Below are 7,857 nucleotides of genomic sequence, written 5' to 3'. Positions count from 1 at the left end.
GAGCTAGAAATCCTGGCAGTATGGATTTCAGATGAGTTCCATCACGCCGTCTGACGGAGAGGGAAGTGCAGGGCAGTGTTTGGCAATATTCTTTTTCTAAAGGAGCTTTTCTATAAGAAAGAAATTCAGTCTGAACAAGATCACATTGGGGTAGGTGACATAACAATAAATCTTTTCTTCTAACAACAAATCTAAAATATGTTTTACCTATGTGATCTGAAGCATTATACTTATTTATAAATGTTACCAATGTAAACATAATTAGTGCCATTTGTATCATCATTATATAGTTTTTCCCCTTCTTTTCTGGTAGGCAAAATAATGGTATAATGATTAAATTTACATCTCAGATACTTGATGGAAGGAGACTAATCATTGAAATGTGGTGCTACTAGGCTATATACTTCACAGGAATGATAGAGTCAGCAAGTGATTACATTTTTATAAGGACTGAAATCTTTGCTTAAATAAAAATGTCACATTCCCAATCAAAATAATGTGACTGAGTTGAAATGCTAAAGGAGATTGGAAAAGCTGCAAAATTAGTCCAGATAATAATAATGTGGAGTTTATTAATTTATACAAAGATTGGTTAAATACTTCATTGCGAGCAAATGTGAAGACGTGTTGAGTAAGATAAACTACCTACAGTCGGTGGTTTTAGAATTTACATAGCAAAGAAATAACCTGGATTTTACTTTGAGGAAAAAACAAGAATTGATAAAAGTTTCAGTAGGTCAGCACTATTTAATAGTAATCATATCTTGATTAAGCTCAGCATTCTTCAGGAAGAGGAAGAACAAAGTCTTATATGGAGAGTCAGTTTTAAGAAATCAAGCTGTGATCAAGTGTGTACATTAAGAAAAGTGGAAAGAAACATTTCAAAAAGTAAATAACTCACTGGAAGTTTAAAGACTTAAAAACTCATATTAGAAGTCCACATTAAAAGAAAGCAAGGGATCAAAAGGACTATACAAAACATGATTATTTGGTATAGTCATAGAGGCTGTGGAGAGGAAAAGGCCATCTTTAAAAAAAGATGAGAAACATTTTCAGTCAAAGCCATAAGAAGCCCATGAAGTGATGATGGTTGAGTGCCACCCAGAAATTAGGTGGAAGGAAAAAAAGATGAATTTGATAAGCCTCTTTGCCCAATTTGTGGTAAGAGTTTTTTGTTTTTGTTTTTGTTTTAAGAAGACATGTTAAAAATGGAAAGGCAGCTAGAAAATTGGTGAGACCATTTATTTGATCATGGATGAAAACATTAGAGAATTTCCACTTCTGTTTTTCCCACTGCAAAGCAGATTAAAACTTCTAGGTCAAATGATGATTGATGCTTACTGTTTTTTCCTCTGATTAGAACATGAATTAATCTTTTTTAAAGTACAAAAAAATATAAAGAACTCCCAAGAATTATCCCAGAATGTTAACATTTATTTAGTATTTCCAACACATTTTTTCTTCTAGCTGCCTAGACTTTTCTTGGTCAAATCAGTAAACTTGAGATCAAATTTATCTACTCAAGAATTTAGAATTCAAGGATAAACTGAAACTCTTAGTGGAAGTGTATCACTTCAAGTTGGAAGTGGCATGATCACTACACTCAGGCACTGGTGTAGATTTCAAACATGATTCTGTCAATAAGAAGGGTTTGGAGGTAGAGGGACTAAAAACTATATTGGAAAATAGGTAAAATGGAAGTTAAAGATTGAGATTATGTGGTGCCATTTATGTAAGTTATTGGGGCCAAGGCAATGGAAAAAAAGGACTTTTTTTACATAAGGAGAAGTCACATAAGATAAATCTTTGGAAATTGTTTAGTTTGAAAAGACTTTTGTTAAAATCAGGCTAAAGGCTATTTAAAAACTTTAGTCATGAGTGAAAGAAAATGTTTTGTTGTGCATTTGCAAACTGATTCTCTGACAGTAAACTCTAGGTCCATACTTCTCTGCAGTTCTAAAATTCAGAAGCTTTGAAAACAAAGGTTTTTTTGTAAGTAGGCACATACCTGACTTCAACTAATAAGAAACCATTTATAGTCTGTTTTTGTTTGTTTTATTTCCAGTAAATATTTCTTTTGCTGTAGGAGTATTAATAAGTTTGATGTTAGGGTATTGCTCCAGTTTCTACTGAAAGTATCACACTGTATATGATATATTAATTATCTCACCTTTTTACAAGCGAAGTAACTGAGGCTCAAATATGTGCGGAGACTTGCCCGAGATTGTTACACATCTAGGGGAAGGTAAAGAGTAAATTTGAGCTTTTCTGCCTTCTCCTTTTTTTTTTTTTTTTCATTTTACTGTGCTGGTTCCTCATGACATTACCTCCAAAAACCATCTTGATGATCCCTTCTTCTAGGTGGAAGAATTTAAGCAATGACCCTTATCTTATTTGACATTTTAATAAATGTTTTACGTAACTGACATATTTAGGTCTTCCTGTGACATTAATTAAGCTCTTTCAGGTAGTTAGGTTCCCACATTGTTTACATTATACTTTAGGACTATCTTTGCTGTTGTGGGCGGATGGAAGGAATATCTTGTGTGGGGGGGATGAAAAATAGAAGATGAGCTTCAGTGTGGACAAGTATTACATTTAAAAAGATAAAGCCCAAACCACTTTCTTAGCATGATTAACTTCTAACAAATGTAGCCCCCAAAGGAGACAGGAGTCTTGGTAAGCTATTCCTAGAAAAATTTGCTCAGTCTGCTGCTAGGGAAATGCTGGGCATCATTGGGAAGGGAATCAGAACTAAAAGATAAAAATAAACTCCCCTCTATGCAAAACTAAGATTTGTCTATGTTTGTGATAACTGTATTCTCTTGGTCCCCAAGAAATACATATCAAAGCTGATAACCAAAGAAGATGGAAGGCTTTAATGAAGACATGTAAAAAAAAAAAATCTTTGGCTTTTAAAGACAGAGGAAATATTATCAAACCTTATCAATGGAAGAAAAGAACATACAGACTTATTGTTCTTAGGATCCTGTTTTGGATAGAGAGCACCCATTCAAGTTAGAAATGAATTGAGCTTCATTATTGGATTGCTCTTTTTATAGTAAATAAGTAAAATGTATTAACCCTTGAGGTTATAGAAAATAAAAATAAAGTCAAGAAGGTTATTGTGTTTTTTAATTAAATTTACAATTTAAATAAATCTATCATTATCTCAAAATAAAATTATACAGTTGTAAGAATAATACAGTGGGACCTTCTTGTACCCTTACCCAGTTTCCTCCAGTGATAACATCTTGCAAAACTGTAGTACAATATCACAACCAGATATTGACATTGATACACTACACCCGTCTTGTTCAGATTTCCTCAGTTTTACTTGTACCCATTTATGTATGTATATTTAGTTCTATGCAGTTTTATTACCACCACGGTAATCAGTTCCATCACCACAAAGGTCCCTCATGTTGTTCCTTTATAGTCACACCTACTTCACTTTTGCTGCCTCTCCTCCCATTTTCCATAGGTTTTTAAAAATTATTGAATTGATATATTTTATAATAACTTAAGGGAAACAAGGAATATTTTGAGGAGTATAGACAGTCTCCAACTTAACAATGCTCCAACCTATGATTTTTCAGCTTTGTGATGGTGTAAAAGCGATAACGTTCAGTAAAAACTGTACTTTGAAATTTGATCTTTTCCTGGGCTGGTGATATACTGAACAATCCTCACGTGATACTGGGCAGCGGTGGTGACATGATTTTGCCCAACTATAGGCTAATGTAGGTGTTCTGAGCCCATTTAAGGTAGGCTAGACCATACTGTGATGTTCAGTAGGTTAGGTATATTAAATGAATTTTTGACTTTTCAATATTTTAAATTTAAGAGTTTATCTGGATGTAACCCTATCGTAAATCAAGAAATATCTGTATATCCTTTTTATAAAATTATTTTTAAATGTTTTATTTATCAAATTAATACATAATACTTTTTTGTTTGTCTCTTCTCATGAACTTTATATTAAAAGCCTAATAGCACAATGGCATTTCATGAAAATCAGCAGTCCACTATTTATTCTCTCACACCACCAAATTTAACTCCCAATGGGCAACTGCTTTAAACTTTTTAGTCTTTTTCTTGTATTTACTACTAGATTTCTAAATAATAAATAATATGCTCTCCTATTGCCCTCCCCTTCTTATCAAATCCTCCTAATATAGTTATGTCACAATTTTTAGTTAGATCAATATTTATTACTTATTGTTTTTTGTATTTCCGCTTAGTATACTACTGTGTTTTCTTGTACAACTTTGTTTTTTCCCAGGATTTAATATTACTTACCTCATTGGGCTGGGGAGGGGGAGTGGTTACTGTGATTGTCTCTATTACTAATTAATTCCTTTAGCCAATCCAACAAATTTTAAATCTCACAATATGGTCAAACATAGTGTAATACTTAAGTAAGTAGTTAGTTTCTTCCTTTCCTTTTTTTCCTTTTTTCCCTTTTCTTTCTTTTCCTTCTTACCATCCCTCTAAATATCCTAACATGAGAAGATTCATGGCATGATTCCCTTGTACTATGATCACATAAAATGCTACTTTAGGACCAAGACCATGATCCAGTAATGTAGTTCTTTTGTTAATAGATACTTATTATTTTATTTTATTTTTGGAAGTATAATGTGCATATGATAAAGTGCATTAAGCACATAAGTGTACAGCTCAATTTTTCCATATTTATACAGCCATATAACCACCATGCAGTTCAAGGTATAAACATTTCCAGCACCTCACAAGGTTCCCTCATGCTTCTTCACAGTCACTACGCCCCTCCCAGACATGACCACTTTCCTGACTTTTGTGTTTCAAATGTGACAACTAGGTGGTTTAAGTCTTATAGTCTGACTTATACATTTAAGTATATACATGAGGGCTCTCTGGAGTTGCTTAGGTCCTGAATACCTGATTTGTGGACTAGCCTTATTTTGGGAAGTAACTATGCATGGATGAGACTGAAGGCTGAGAAAATACTGAGGAGCAGTTAGGCATTTTAAGAAATGTGGAGACTATTTTGTTTTCTAACCTTCCCCCTAGACTCTTGATAAATCAGCATCCTTTATCCTAGAGAGAGGAATCCACACTCTATTCTAGTAAGATCATCAGGTAATTGAGACAGTTTATAACTAGAGACAAATCAAGCTTAAATAAGAATGGAGAGGGGAAATGGCAGCCTAGGCACAGTTATGATTCTGCCCATTGAGGAAAGCAGTGTTCATTCACTCGCTTATTGACCAAAATATTTGAGGGCATACTGTGAACCAAACACCGTTCTTAGGATACGTTGGTGAGCAGTGTGCTTGCAGAGAAAACAAATATTAATCAAATTATCCTACACTTTGAGAGGTAGGATGTGCACAGGGTATGCCTTTCAAGTAAAGGCCATGAGACAAAGCTGGAGAAGTAGACATGGCTTAGAATCCTTAAGGATGTATATATGGAGTCCACCATTTTTTATGGCTAATACAGCAATGTAGATAATATCTTTTGATAGAAAAATTTTCTTTATTCTTTAGAGTTACTATAGAATAGTAGTTCTTGTGGAAGAGATTTAGAAGGGAGGTGAGGTCTAGAATGTAAAAAGTGAATGTAATTCCTATATTTCCTGAAAACTACTCAGATCCTCCCCCCTCCCCCCTTTACGGCTTTGAATTTGACCCATATTATTTCATTTTAGAGATTGAGATACAGAAAAGCTTTGGCACAACAATTCTATGTAGAAGGCCAATTTCTTAGATCTGATTCCTAGCTATCACCACTATTCACTTTTTTTTTTCCTGAGAATTTGACATCACCTCTTTCACTTTATCTCTGGGGATGGAGGAATGGTGGAGCTTGCTTTATTGTTTAGGTGATCTCTGACTTCTGCTTCTTGGTCTACTTACACATAGGCATTGGTAAGGGTTTTCTCTGTGGACTGCTTTTACTGAATAAATCTCTATAGGGTTGGGATTGAATTATTTACATATTCATATGTTGTTTAGCCTATTGTGAGATGTATGCTGGCACAGAGCAGTATTGACAAACACGAAAGCTCTAAACTTGAGCATTATTGAATAGCAGTGTCCTGGTGGAAGTGTCAGTTGCTTATGTGAATTGAAACAGGTCAGGCCTCATAATCTTTGTCTGAGAATAGCAGCCTCTGAGGGCCATAAAACTATTCATGAGATGCAGCATATAAACACTCAGGGACTGAGAGATGCTACACGTTTACTCTTGTGTCCTTAGGTGACACATGGTCAGATGAGCCCTGTTGAATTGGATCCCTCTTCTCAAATTGGCACTGTTAGTCTGTTCTTTATCTGATCCCCATTGGAGATATAAGCTGAGAGCTACACTTGAGGAGATGACACAGTTCCTTTGTTACAGTAATTAATGTAATAAATAAAGAGACCAACCCAAAAGAAAGTTGATTGTTTCTTGTTAGAGCCCTAGGTGGAAATTGAGTTGATTAGTGAGCCTCCTATGAAGTGTGGCAGGTGGAGAAGGAGATGCCTCTTCTTCCAGCTGGGTAAGCTCAGTATCACTGAGGATGGTTTACATGTTGTACTAACTGAGGCTGGCTAAATATGAAGTGATTTCGAGGTAGCATCCGGAATTCAGGGAAGCTGATATGATATGGTTTTATTCTAGCAACCTGCTGTATCCCATTGGTTTATTGACAGTTCCCTGGGGCATCAAACCCTATGAACCTAACACAATTTAGATATGAAGGCCTATCCTGTCAGTGGGGTCAACAACTTAATGGATTGGAACAGTTGGTGAAGAGATAGTCCAGATGTTAAAACCATAAGCCTCGAGGGGTTTTTAAAGCAAGATGGAGTCTTTTTGTCAGACCCTAGAATATAGGATTTTATGAGCCACATCTGAAGGTAGGAGTACCGTAAAGAGAAAACCCTGATGACTGAGTTTATGGAAGAAGAAAGGATTGCCATTTTCTTTTGTAGAACTCAAGTGAATATCAGTACTACCTACAATTTAATTTTTTAAATATTTTTTAAAACATTCTTTATTTTTCAGACACACTATACGGAGTATAACTGAAACAGACCTCTTTAAGTTCAGATACCAGAATACTATGAGACTGTTTGGGTCACTTTATATATTTGAATTGTCTTATATTTTTTCAGATTTGTATACTCATAATGTGCTTCAAACCATGATAAATTCTCCTTCCATTTTATAATAAAAAGTTAATATTTAGTGAAGCAACTTGGCTAGTGATCTGGCTAGGGTCAGTGGAAATTTGAGTCCAGAAATCACATCTCTTGAAATCACATCTCTAAGTTCTGTGCTCTTTTTCCTACACCATGCTATTTTCAAGAATTGAGTGTTGCATTTTTTTTTTCTTTGTCCATACAGCTTTTGGAGGAGACTACATAGACAGATAACCCTCACATCCAAATGTGTGTGACCTGTATGGTCCCAGGCAGATTATACACATTCATATACAACTGTCACTTGCTCAGATTAGAGCCTTTAAGAAGATTCATTCAAAACCCATAAGGAGAGGGAATGACAAATAAATTTACAGTAGAGCAGCATTGGACAGTTTGCTACTCAGACCAGATTATCTGTGGGTAGTTGGCAATTAAAGAGATCCTCTCGCTTTGAAACCCTCTCGGATAGATACAAAGTTCTATCTGGGTGAAAAGAGAAGTACTGTTCGTATTATGTTTGGACATAAGTAAGGTCAGTTGCTGCTTATGTGTCCTGGGCAGGAGCGGAGACCTCACATGAGGACTCCCTCCCTCCGCCCCGCCCCAACCCCCCCACATTTTTAGCCTTCTTGAAGAGAGGCCTTGTTCATTCTTGAGTGATGTGATCTATGGCACATGT

The 7,857-nt window shown here is 35.3% G+C and overlaps 1 protein-coding gene across 1 annotated transcript in view; it reads left to right on the top strand.

Moving 5' to 3' along the window:
- ZNF609 (zinc finger protein 609) overlaps positions 1 to 7,857 on the top strand; it is a 167,872-nt gene continuing 160,015 nt past the window's right edge. The window contains exon 1 of the mRNA XM_006920268.3: positions 1 to 150. The gene's annotated coding sequence lies outside the window, so the exon portion shown is untranslated. The remainder of the gene's footprint in view (positions 151 to 7,857) is intronic.

Source organism: Pteropus alecto, unplaced genomic scaffold, assembly GCF_000325575.1.
Source record: "Pteropus alecto unplaced genomic scaffold, ASM32557v1 scaffold86, whole genome shotgun sequence".
NCBI classification, from domain to species: Eukaryota; Metazoa; Chordata; class Mammalia; order Chiroptera; family Pteropodidae; genus Pteropus; species Pteropus alecto.
Note: the sequence above shows the minus strand (reverse complement) of the source record. Positions and strands in the feature narration are given on the sequence as shown.